General features: G+C 45.2%; 1 protein-coding gene across 6 annotated transcripts in view; it reads right to left on the bottom strand.

The window, feature by feature from the left end:
• CALD1 (caldesmon 1) overlaps positions 1–13,188 on the bottom strand; it is a 246,686-nt gene extending 233,498 nt beyond the window's left edge. For 3 of the 6 annotated variants that reach the window (XM_075897309.2, XM_025190909.3, XM_025190911.3), the window contains exon 1: positions 12,892–13,187. The gene's annotated coding sequence lies outside the window, so the exon portion shown is untranslated. Of the gene's footprint in view, positions 1–12,891 lie in introns of all 6 variants that reach the window. The other 3 variants (XM_075897320.2, XM_006135483.4, XM_014579693.3) reach the window with 3 other exon arrangements.
• Positions 13,189–13,482: the final 294 nt, after the last annotated feature.

Below are 13,482 nucleotides of genomic sequence, written 5' to 3'. Positions count from 1 at the left end.
TTACACCATTTAGCAATTTTACACCACTGTAATTGATATCAGAATTTGGATAACTGATGTTTTAAATTTAAAGAAGGATTTAAATTAGGCTTCTTTTATCCATGTACTATGTATCGGCCACAAAAATGCATGGCAACATTTCAACTGGATCACTAAACACATATTTATATTTATAGCAATTAAAGTGACCTACTTCAAACAAAACTGGGTTTTAAGGACTGAAGTTGCAAAGCAACAGCTGTAGTTTATCAGACTTCTAAATGAAACCTAATAATTTTCATAGCAGGGGTATGGCTATGTATCTAAAGTTAAAATTTGCTCACAGAGCTGCATAAAGAACCTAAACTCTGAAATTCTACTACCCTATGTGCCTGCAACTCCTCTCTCTATCTGGGGAATAAGAAGGCAGAACATCAGAAATTGCACACGCATTCAAAAGAAGAATTTTGCCATGTTCCATTAGGCATCTTGTGATATCAGCAATGGATGGGAGAAGCTATTCAGATAGAATAAGAGCTGACCAAAATCTTCCCCCTGTATCTCAAAATTGTCTCAGCCAGATCCTTTCTCAAAGTTCTCAAAAAATTCCACAAACCATTTTCCTAAACTGCTATCTTTGTAATTGGATTAGAACAAGATTCCAGATTCAGTCCCAGTTTGAATGAGCACGGATTTTTAATATCAATGCGATTTCCTATCAGAGCAGAGGCAGAGGGTGTCGCTAGCTCATTGTAGGGATAGGGTTGCCAGATGGTTGAAACAAAAAATACCGAATACCCTCCGCCCTCAAAAAAAAAAAAAAAAAAAAAAAAAAAAAACCACAACGGGAAAAAATTCCGTTGAAGGGGAAAAAGGGGGGGAAGACCTAAGTTGTTGAGCAGGAAAAAAAAAGCATTAAAACATGTGCAGGGATAGGCATAGAGGAGTGGTTGGCCGGCAGCCTTGAGGAATCAGGTAAGCAAGGGGGCTGAGGTCGGGGGAGGGGCGAAGCTGAGTGTTTGTAAGGTTGCCAGGTGCCCAGCATTTTTGCCTCCTGGCTGGGGAAAAATTCTGAAAATACCGGACATTTTAGGTGTCCCATAGTCTCTGAATTTTTTTATCGGACAGGAGCCGAAAATACCGGACTGTCTGGGTGAATACCGGACACCTGGCGACCCTATGTAGGGATGGGGGTGTGGGGAAAGAAGGGAAGTAAAGAGGAATTAGCTCTTGCTAATCCCAAGGGAATGAAGGAAAGCTGTGCCTGCTGCCACTGTTTTTAATAGAAAATGAACATATGCACTTTCCAAGGAACACCCACTAGCTGTTTGCTTTACTCTAAGCAATTACAGGGGAAGCTATGTCCTACTATTGCTTATGGGATGAGACGAAGGGGGAAGCTATATCCTACTATTGCTTATGGGATATTTTGACCATCCTGACTTTTTGGGAGGGAACCGTTTCACTGTAGCAGCATTCCACCCTAGTGAGCCATTCCTTATCTGCGGCAAAGAAATAAGAAGAGGAGTAATATGCCCCACTGCATTCACATTCATATAAGGACAGTGTCAACCTCAAAACACTGAAAATACGAAACAAACAGATCACAATGTGCTTACTTGGGTAATAATTCCCTTTGAAGGTAATGGGAGCCTGGCTTGTGTAAGGACAGCAGAACTGCACCTTGAAACTTAAAAGGAACACAGAAACTGCCATTCTGGATCAGACCAGCGGTCCATCTAGTCCAGCACCCTGTCTCAGAAGGGCTACAACCAGCTGTTCAGAGGAAGGTGCAAAGTAACCTCACAGTAGGTAGTTATGGGATGGCCCACAGGGAAAGTTTCCCCCTACGCACATTATTTGAAGAACAGACACATTTCCAGTGCTCCTCATTAATTCCATGAAAATTATGGTAATTATATAAATAGTAAACCCAATAATTTCCCCAACCTGCAGCATTTCCCCCCAATTATCTAACATTAAAAGTTTGCTTCCTCATCTTACATTTAAATCTGTTTTCTAGTCCTTTGACTATCCAGTTTATTGAAGGGGGATTGGAGGAGGTGCACGTGTGTAACCAAGTTATCTTGCTGCATTTCACAGGAGTCCCAACATTTTGTATTTGTTAGGCTGTAAAAATACCCTCTGGTATAGATCCAAGTAGAGCATTTAGGGTAAAACATTATTGCCCCACAGATACATTTATAAAATTGAGCTCAATTCACATATGATTTATTTCCTGTTTAAGGATATAAATCAGAAGAAGGTGTCTGAATGGGAGGGTTCCTTTTTTTTGCTTCACACTCTGCAATTATGTCATGAGAAAAACTCTTATTCATATTCTGTAGACGTAGGGTGTGGAAATATGTAATGAAGTCTCCACTCAGTGAAATCTTTTCCAAGTAGGGTATTTACCCACCGATGCCTGTCCTAGCTACTATTGTTCTGATCTCAAATGCTCCTAGGTGAAAAGACAAGCAGATAAATGTTCACAAGTTTGTTTACAATAGTTATTCACCTTCCAAGCCCATCTCTGCAATGAATTTAAAAAGGCATCTTCTCTCACATTCTCAGAACATGCATTTAACATGACAAATGTAAATGAGCATTTGCACCTGCACAGGCCTGTCGACAGGGGAGCAAGGGGGCAACTGCCCCAGAACCCGGCAATACAAAAGCGTCTGGAACTGCCAGGTACCACGATTGTGGCAGCAGCTGGAGCCCTGGGCCCTGCAAGTCATTGCAGAAGCCCTGTGCAGTGTGCTCCAAGCAGCACTAAGGACTGCCTGGGGGAGGCAACGCATGCTCCGGGCAGCTCTGAGGGCTCCCTGGGGGAAGCTAGCCCTAACCTCGCTCCTTCTGCCTGAGGCCCTGCCCCTTCCAAAACACAGAGTTGCCCCTCCCCCAGCCTTGCCCAGAGTTCTGGTGCCTCTGTCGGCTCCCCTGCACTTGCACATGCCGTTGCAGTAACGGTGCGAACCATTCTGTAACCATGTAATTCTGCAAGCCTAGGCCACTGACTGCAATTGACATTTCAACTGGTTACTATTGGTTCTGCTTTGTTTTGAACCAAAATTCCTCTGTTAGCACAGGAGTTACTGCTCTTAGATGACTAACTGAAGTCCTAATCTAATTCCACTAAGGAGAGTGTATGTAGCGTGTAGTGTGTAAAAGATTGTCTCAAAAATAGCTATTACCAGCATTTTGGACTTCCATCCCAGAACCTCAAACACACGACAAAACCAGAATGAAATACGCCTTCATAACCTCACTGTACCTAGTCCATGGGGAGGGATTTATTTTACCAATATGGAAACTGGGGCAGGGAGATCAAATGAGTCTCAAGAAGGTTGTAGCAGATCCTGGAACAGAACCCACATCTCCTGACTGTTACTCTGGCATTTTAAGAACATGACAACCAGTACACTCAGTAATTAAAAATGGCTTCCCCAACTCTGCGCAGTCAAAAATATTGGGAAAGATTGTAGAGAAAAGATTAAATTTCTACCTAGCTCTACCACGACTGCTACTGTTCAAGTACCATTCATACTGGTAGCATGTGCTGAGAGATGAAAGACTGAATGGGCCTGGAGACAGAGCTTGTCACACATTCTCTTGGAGATACTTTGGAGGAGCAGTGTTGCTGGGTTTACATTGCTACTGCTTCGCCAGGTCTATAGATAAACTTTAGTTGCAAGGGCTGTGAATTCACCCCCATTCACCAGTACCAAACTCACTTTGTAGTGGGGCAGTTGCCCCACTCTGGTTACGTCTAGACTGCATCCCTCTGTCGACAGGGATGCAAATCAAGCACGTCGAAATTGCTAATGAAGCCGGGATTTAAATATCCCGCACCTCATTAGCATAAACATGGCCACTGCTTTTTTCCAAAACTGAGTTTTTTTCGAAAAAAAACCAGCAGTCTAGATGTGGATCTGTCGAAAATAAAACTTTTTCCAACAGATCCTGAAAACCTCATTTTTTGAGGAATACAGGTTCTGTCGAAAAGGGCTTTATTTTCGACAGATCCGCATCTAGACTGCCATTTTTTTCAAAAAACCTCCATTTCGAAAAAAGTGGCAGCCATGTTTATGCTAATGAGGCATGGGATATTTAAATCCTGGCTTCATTAGTAATTTCAACGTGCTTGTTTTGCATCCTTCTGTCGACAGAGGGATGCAGTCTAGATGTAGCCTGGGAGGAGGAGCAGTTAAAGCAGGCCAGAGGGAGCCTGCACAGAACCCTCCAATTAGGGAAGGGCTCACTAAGCAAGCCAATTGGGTGGTGGCTTGTTGCAGGAGCCAATCAGGGCTAGCAGGGGCTATATATAAAAGGGCAGCTCAGCAGAGCAGAGGAACTGGCTGCTGGAGAGCACCATGGCTAGGGAAGTACTGGGCAGGATAACAGAGCAGAAGGAGATTCTGACTGTAGGCAGAATAAGGCAAAGGAAGGGTAGATTAAGTGCTAGGGCTACAGGGGACGTGGCAGCAGAGGAGGAGGAGGAAGAACAGTGAGGGGCTGCTGATTTTAGGGTCCTTGGGTTGGGACCCAGAATAGAGGGTGGGCCCCTTTGCACCCCTTGCCCTGGTGACTGCAGCAGCCACTGAGGTAAGTGGCTTGACTGCAGATTGCCAATATGTCTAAATGTTCCCAAACAAAAGATCTCAATTGTTCTCTTCCTCTTGATATTGATTAGCTAATTTATACGGAAGCTTCAGAAAAAAAACTGAAAATAAAGAAAGAGTTACAGAGTTCAACAGTCATGTGACCTCAGTGACCTCAATGTTTCATCCGGAAAGGTCAGATCTTATCTGATCTTCAAATGCCTTTGAGTCAAATTTCAGCTTCAGTTAAACCCTTCTCAGACAATTTTCTCTGAGACCAGCAATGGCTATAATTACACACATGCTCTCACCCACAGGGTAGATGACATTATAGGTAGAAGCCACAATAGCCAATAGCCACCCATTAGTCGGTGTGAATGAAAATTTTGTACTAAAATAGCCAAAAGCTCAGTACCAATGAGCACACTTATCTATGTGCCTGCACTCAAATGCAGATGTATGTCTGATTAAAGGAAACACATTTTGTTTTGAAAGTATCCATTAAGTTATTATAAAGAAACAAATACTCTACCAGCAGCTACACAATGTACCACAGAAATACTTACCCAGGAACCTACCCCTACAACAAAACCCATTTCTAACTCTATCCACATATCTATACAAGAGGCACCATCACATAAGCTGCGACATCAGGGGTTCATATACCCGCACATGCACTAGTGTGATCTATGCCATCAAGTGCCAGCAATGGCCCTCTGCCATGTATATTGGCTAAATTGCAGTCTCTGTGCCAAAGGATAAATGGGCACAATTCAGACATTAGAAATGGTACAACACATAAACCCATAGGACAACATTTTAACCTCCCTACACATTCAGTAATGGATTTGAAAGTAGCCATTCTTCTGCAAAAAAAAAATTTCAAAAACCAGTTACAAAGGGAGAAATCTGAACTGGAATTCATTTGCAAATTCAACACTATCAATTTAGGATTGAATAAGAATCTCAACTTATTAACACATTACAAAGGCAATTTCTCCTCTCTGAATATTCACATCTCCAGGCCAAATGCCACGAATGACCCACTTCCACCCTGACTTGATTAGCTTCATTAACACAAGCAACTTCTTCCTTCTATATACTCCTGCTTCAATCCATCTGATGAAGTGGTTTTTACCCAAGAAAACTTATATCCTAATAAATCTGTTAGGGTATGTCTACACTACAGCGCTAGTTCGAACTAACTTAGTTCGAATTAGTTAGTTCGAACTAAGCTAATTCGAACTAACGCATCCAGACTAAAAAACTAGTACGAATTAGTGTTTTGCTAATTCCAACTAGCATGTCCACATTAAGTGGACCCTGAACCGGGGTTAAGGATGGCCGGAAGCAGTGCCGGTAGGGCATCAGATAAGGACTTAGAGTGTGGAGCTGCTGTCTCAGGCTAGCCGAGAGCTGTGCTTAAAGGGACCTGACCCCCACCCTGGACAGACAGTTCTCAGGGGTGCCCCGCTTGCAAAGCAGTCCTGGCGTGGATTGCCCGGAGTACCCACACTGGGCACATCACAGCACTCGGCCATCAGACCGGCTGCACTTGCCGCAGGCTGCCATCTGGGGAGAGGGAGCTATTGGAGGGCTGCAGGAGAGCTTCCACCCCCAGGAGCCCACAGAGCCAGCCCAGTCCTCCCCACTGGGGGCTCGTACCCCATTCCTCCCTCACCTCCTTCCACTTACCCCTCCCTAGCCCCCCTTCCTGATGTACTAAATAAAGGACAATTGTGTTCAAAAATAGAATCTCTATTTATTGAACAAAACTGGGGGAGACTGGGAAAAGGAGATGGGAGAGGGGAAGAGAGAGGGTGGGAGAGGGGAGGGCAACTACAATGATGAGGGGTTTGGAACAGGTCCCATATGAAGAGAGGCTAAAGAGACTGGGACTTTTCAGCTTAGAAAAGAGGAGATGGAGGGGGATAGGATAGAGGTCTATAAAAGCATGAGTGTGGTGGGGAGGGTGCATACAGAAAAGTTCTTCATTAGTTCCCATAATAGAAGGAGTAGAGGACACCAAAGGAAAGGAATGGGTAGCAGGCTTCAAACTAGTAACAGAAAGTTGTTCTTCACAAAGCAAAGAGTCAACCTGTGGAACTCCTTGCTGCAGGAGGCTGTGAAGGCTACAACTAGAACAGAGTTTAAAGGGAAGTGAGATCAAGTCATGGAGGTTGGGTCCATGGAGTGCTATTAGCCAGGGGGTAGGAGTGGTGTCCCTGCCCAAGGTTTGTGGAAGGCTGGAGAGGGATGGCATGAGACAAATGGCTTGGTCACTGTCTTCGGTCCATCCCCTTCAGGGTCCCTAGGGTTGGCTGCTGTCGGCAGACAGGCTACTGGGCTAGATGGACCTTTGGTCTGACCCAGGATGGCCACTGTAAGCTCAGGGCTCAGGGTCGGGGGTCTCAGTGGACCACCTTGATTTTCATGCACACCTGCTCCTGGGTGGCCAGGCTGGCAGCTCTCCTGCCCTAGACGGCCACTTTCCTGTGCCTAGTGCGGAGGTCGTGGACGAGGTCCGCGATGTCCGCACTAGCCCAGGCGGATGCCCGCCTCTTGCGGTCCCGGGCAAGCTCCCGGGAGCCACCAGCCTAGTCCCGGGAAGAGGGGGAGGGCTGGGGGGCATCAGGTGGGTGGCTCGAGCCGTGCCAGGTGCAGGGTCTGCTGGCTGGGTGCTGGCAGGCTTGTACCTGGCACGGGCACTGTAGCGAGCCCGTGCCCCTTTAAGGGGTCCGGGGCCGGGAGGGGGGCAGTAGAGTTTCCCTGGTGTTGGCCAGAGTGGCCACCAGGGAAACTTGGGGAGGGCTAGCCTCCCACTAGTTCGAATTAAGGGTCTACACAGCCCTTAATTCGAACTAGTAAATTCGAACTACGCTTAATCCTCGTGGAATGAGGATTACCTAGTTCGAACTAAGCGCTCCGTTAGTTCGAATTAAATTCAAACTAACGGAGCGCTAGCGTAGCACCTATGAAAGTTAGTTCGAACTAACGTCCGTTAGTTCGAACTAACTTTGTAGTGTAGACATACCCTACGTCTCTAAGGTGCCACAGGACTCCTTGTTATTTTTTTTTTATAAAGAATGAGCATTATTAAAGGATGAAATCATCTTTGATTAGTAGCATAGAATTAGGTAATATTCTACTAACATTCTTTAAAGTCACCATCCTGCCAGCCTCAGTTTTTGCTCATCTAGGGCCCAATTTTTAAACAGAAGATTTGTAGGATTGAATCCAGAAAATAACATTCACTTTGAGGGTATTTCCTCTCACCCTCCACTTTCTCTGGTTCTCAAGAGGTTTGATGTAGGTACTGAAGACTGACAGCTAACACTGTATTCTCTGCCTCTTGTTCTCTTTCTTAAAACCTCAGGTTTGCATTCAGGGCAACTAGCCAGACCGGCCACTCCCACAGCTACATTTCTATTGGTTAGACAGCTAGTACAAATGTGTCTACATGAGGTAGATGTTACACCTCCATATCTAGTGTAGGTATATCCTCTCACACACACACACACACACACTTTTCTTTTGCCTCTCTGTTCTTGTGTAGTAACTTACATCAAGTGAATCCCTGGCTCAATATGAATGATGGCCCATGTAACCACAAAAATGTCAAATGCAAGCTACAGACAAAGCAGCACTTACACAGTCCTGGAGCATTAACATTCCATTCGTACTGCAGAAAAGAAATCCTGCAGGAACTCAGTGTTATACAATGGAATTTACCCTGTTGTGCAATACATCTCCTGCAAGGGAAGAGGAATTTTAAGGCCCTACAACACTAGGGTCCCATTTGTTATGCAGTTTGCTATAGTATAAAAGAGCAGAAAATATGCCACATGCTATACCAAACTACAAACTATGCCACCTCTTGTGTTGAGTGCATTTTCCCCTGTTCTGGCAATGCTCCCGTGCACAGAGTCTGTAGACTGTTAGGAAAGTGAGAAGATGGGGGTAGTGTTGGGGGGGGGGGGGGAGAACTAACTGCATTCTGCTTCTTTCCCAGCAGTATGATCCACTTTAAAAAACAAACCCACCAGAAATATCAAGAGCATGTTTTAGAGCATACCCAGTTTGTTAGATTTTTTGCAGTGTACTCTGGCGCCTCTGGTCCATATAAACCTCTGCTCATAGCACCAGTAGTCAGGAGGAAGTGTGGAAGGACAGTAGCCTATAAGGTTAGCCATGGCTGTTAAGCAATGCTGTGCACTGATGCTCTCCATATCTACTCATGCATCAGAGTTTCATTACAGTCGAGTGGTTGCAGCATCTCCACTTGTGTATGGGAAGACGTGGGAGCAGTACTAGAATGCTCCTGCTTTAGCAGTGTTTCTGAACTTTTTTTTTTTTTACCCAGGGACCTCTAAACTTACATAGACAAACCTGTGGACTCCCAACTACAGGTGATGCATGGGGAGGTCACGTGTACCCAGCTTTCTGCCTTCCATTTAGTCCTGCTCCCTGAAGTGCTGATGTACCAGGGCAGAGCAGTGGTGTGAATCCTTGGTTAGCTGCTGCCTGTCCATGAAGTCAATGGCTGTGAGGCAACACTTAATGATAGCCGGGGGAGATCTTTCTTTTGCAGTGATGTTGCAATTATTGGTTTACTGCCACCACCTCTGCCCTGGCCCACCCAGACAAGCTGAACGGCCTGCGGAGTTGAGTTGAAGGTAGAGTTGGAGCTCCCACTCCCATACCTTGCCACCCAGAGCAGAAGCTCAATTTTGGCACAGCCCTGAAACCTGCTTGTGGCCCCATAGGGGGCCACAGACGTGCAGTTCAAATAATGTAACTGGCACCCATGTCACAAAGGCCACTCACTGTCTGTTCTAGTAACTTGCAAAAAAAAAAAAAAAAAAAAAAAGCCCAATACTTTTATTGCCCTATTACAGACCTGGGCAAAATACCTGTACCAAGCTACCAGATCCAGTCCATGGCCTCAGGCAGACTCCCTGCCTGCCCCCCACAAGCTGCTGAGAAAAGCAGCCACTGTGGGGCTCTGTTTGAACAGCTATGAGCCCGGGGGAGGGAGGAGGCGCTTCATGTGCTGCCCCCACCCTTCTCCCCTCTCCTCTCCTCTCCTCAGGCTCATAGCTATTCAAAGATCACATGGCTCCTGCAGCCAGCGTGGGGACAGGGTACGCACGGAATCTGATTGAGAAGGTTGCTGGCAGGGAGTCAAGCAGGTAAGTCTCCCTGCCAGAGCCGGATTCTTGCAGCCCAACCATCTGCCCCTCCAGTTCACATAACCCAAACCCTCTGTCCCCTCCTTCCCCCATATCCCCTTCCAGATTCTGCACCCCAAACCCCTGACCCAGGTCACAACCCCCTCTTGCCCTAGATCACATCCCAAATCCCTCCACTCCCTCTTACACCCTAGTCCCTTTCTCCAGGTCACAACCAAACCCCTGCAACTAGTCCCCTAACCCAGGTCACAACTGCCTCCGTCATCCAAACACCCTCCCAGACACCACAACTTCTCCTGCACCTCAATCCCTTACCACAAGGTCCCTTCTGCACCCAGACCCCGCACCTTCTCTCTTAATATGGAAGAGTACAGCCCTCGATCACTTTCCAAATTCTTGGAGTGCCCCCCCCCCCTCAAAAATTATTTCCCACCCCCGCTCATGTGCTGCTTCTAGTTCTTAGAGTCATCGGCCCCATTGCTATTCAATTAGGTGAGTTATTCCTTCACTGCCACTATGTCCTCTCCCCTGTACAGAGGAGCCCTTTAACCAGTCCCAAAGTAGGGATGTAAATTCCATTTAATTAGCTAACCAGTTAAACATATTTTATAATCAGCTGACTGACAAAGGGTGGTGAGTGGCAGGACCGCTTCAGCCTGCCTGTGGAATGCCTCCCCCCGCCTCGCTGTTGGTAGGGGCTGCACCAGCAGGGATGCCAGAGCAGCCCCTATCCACAGTGCCCCTCTCCCTTTCCCCCATCCCCCATGGGGCTGGTGTAGCCCCTTGCCTGCAGTAGGAAGGGAACTGCTCAAATCCTACTGGTTACCCTTAACTAGAAAGCCTTTTTTCTTAAGGGTGAGGCACACCAGTTAACTAGTTAAACCTTCACATCCCTACCCCACATTTGGGAATTCAAAATACTGCCCTCCACACTTTGTTCTGATATGAAACACTGCTAATAAATACACCTATTGCAACCCCCCACACGTTGCCTGTAAACGAGGCACTGAGGAACACAGAAACCCCCATTTTAGTGCATCTTTTCCCCTCTGCATCACTTTGCATGAAAAAGAACTGACCACCTGCCCCGTAAAATTCAGCACGTTTCATAACGATATTGAGTATAAAATACTGTGTTTTCCATTCTTTTAAGATGTTCAGTATGGAAAGGTAGCATTGCAGTAGTATAAAGTAGCAGCTGCAGGAAAAGCTTTTCCTTTTTCAATATACTTTCACATTGTTCATTGCCAAAGTATATTTCGATGCGGCAAATCATTACATCAGCTGTCTTTGAGTCTGAACCTATATTTGTTACTGAATATACTGAATTCACCTAAGACCAATCAGGTGAATAAGGGCTGCAGGATTGGGTTGGGTCACTTGTCATTTCATGGTGCAACCATGAGAAGTTTTCAGGAAAGACAAATTACTTCAATTTGCCTTCTGTTCTCAAACAACCTATCCAATCTATTTCTCCCAATACCATCATGACAACCAAATGCCAGACACTAGCCTCACATATAGAGGTTTTATTGAACATAATTATTCTCCTTAAACAGATGTCTGAAGACAGACCCATAAGCTTCCCCAGATAATTTGAAAATAGCTCTACTGCCCCTTTTTCAGAAAGACTCTTCCATTAATCAAGTAATTTTTTTTTTTTTTGCCGGTCCCTAGAATGCCCACATAAAACAGCTTTCAATGTATTTGTAATGCAGGTCAAGAAAAGTCCATTTTGATGGCTTTGGAGAAAGCAGTTACAGGATCCTATGATACTTCCCAAACCAAATGCAAAGCATTGCAATAAATGTGTGTATAGGCACGCTTGCTTACACTCCCCGACCTGTAAATAAAATTAGTAAAAGAGAAGCTGCTGGTCTCAGACGTATTTAATGCTTAGTTGTACTAACAAATTCATCTAGAATACTCTTGCCATAGCTTGTTTCTTCCAGATGTTTCCAAGGGGAAAAAGTGCCATTTTCTTAGAATATTCTCCAAAAAGCCTTTTAGTGGGCGGGGGGGGGGGGGGGGGGAATCCCCCCACAAACATGAAGCCCTCAGAAGAAGCCACATGCTATAGAAAAGCCATTTTAAAAATATATGTCATGCATCCCTGCAACAAATATATGAAATAGGGCATGGGAGAATAATCATCTTTGAGAGATCTGTGGGTTTGGTCAGGAGTTATCAAGTTTTCCTCCCTCTCTCCCTCCCCCTCAGTCTTTTATCATTCCACAGCTAATCTTTCCCATCTATCTTTATGCCCCCATCATTCCTTCCTATGAGGAATTCCATGCTACACAAAATATCACTAGCATCAGCAACAAGGCTTGCACAATACGACCGTATCAGCATGTCAAAAGTAGATTGAAATGAAAGTCTGCTTCCTCTCTTTCTGGAAGTCACACACACAAAGCTCCAGTCCCACCCATGAACAGACCCGTCCCTCCAACCCCCATCCTTTCTTTATACAGGAAAGCCTGCTTCATAAGAAACATTCTGGCAATATGCATGATAAGTCCGAAAACAAAAACGGATGCAGTCTCTTGTCAATACTTTTCTGAAAGCTAGCCATCGTAGACATCTGTTTCAGCAAACATCAGATCAGTGACAATATTTTCCCTGCCTGCTGCAGATTTCTTCTGCTTTCAGAATCTAGTTCTTAGGCTGAAAAATAAAAAACAACTCTCTCTGTTAACCTGGAGGACCGTATTCCAATCACTCCTTTAAATGCACATTCAAAGGAAACATGAATAGGCTTTTGTTACCACTGTGTGGTACCACCTCTTTAATTCTAGCCCAACTGTGTTTCTGCCTCCCTCCAAACAAACAATGGTTTATCCTGTCCACGAGAAGCCTTTCCGTACCGCCTGGGAATTGCACTCACTACACAAAGCATGCATCTCCGTGAAGAACAAAAATTTTAAAATCTGCTCTCACTAACAGTGGTTCACAATGGACATCTGAAAGGGGAAAAGGCAGCAGGCAGGCACTTTTACTATATTCCCACAGCTCTGTTACATTTAGCATGCCTTGTGGACAGACGTTAAGCAGCAAATGCAGTCAAATCAGATCACTGGGAAGGGGAGGAAAAAAAGAGGATCTTAATCCCTTACCTCTGCAGCTGAAAAGTTTTCAACTAGTAGGAAGGAAACGAATAACTGGCTGTTTAGGCAGGAGCACAGCAAGAAAGGTACACCAGCAGCCTAACACACAGCCCTATTCAATAAAACTACAGACTTTTCTTGGCCCCTCCCAAAAGTCAATGCTAAGTGACTACATATCCCTTATGTTTACAATTGGCAGCCAGTGGTATGCATTGTTCTCAATTTATTCTAATAAGCAGCCAATGACTACGCTTGAGCCAAGGTGGGTCCAGCCTGCCTGCAGAGATGCCTGTCATTCCCTAGGCATGCTCAGGAAGCCACTCATCAGAAAGCCAAGACCTAAAAAGCTCCGAAAATTCATGCAAGCTGCCAAAAGTGTCTTGCTACATGCCCTTTTTTGGTTATCCTTAGCAGGGCCTCTGAAAGTAAATCCTCTGTCAGGAACAATCATAAGAAATGTTAATCTTGGAGAAAAGAGGCTGTCTTGCTGAACACAAATGGAGCTTTTAAAAAAAGGAAATATACTGCAAGCAAAAGGGACACAGTAAATATGTTTAATTTTTGCATCAGTATATAAGAAAAAATTTAAAAAGCATATTC

This window comes from Pelodiscus sinensis, chromosome 1 (assembly GCF_052426305.1).
Source record: "Pelodiscus sinensis isolate ZL-2025 chromosome 1, ASM5242630v1, whole genome shotgun sequence".
In the NCBI taxonomy this organism is placed as follows: Eukaryota; Metazoa; Chordata; order Testudines; family Trionychidae; genus Pelodiscus; species Pelodiscus sinensis.
Note: the sequence above shows the minus strand (reverse complement) of the source record. Positions and strands in the feature narration are given on the sequence as shown.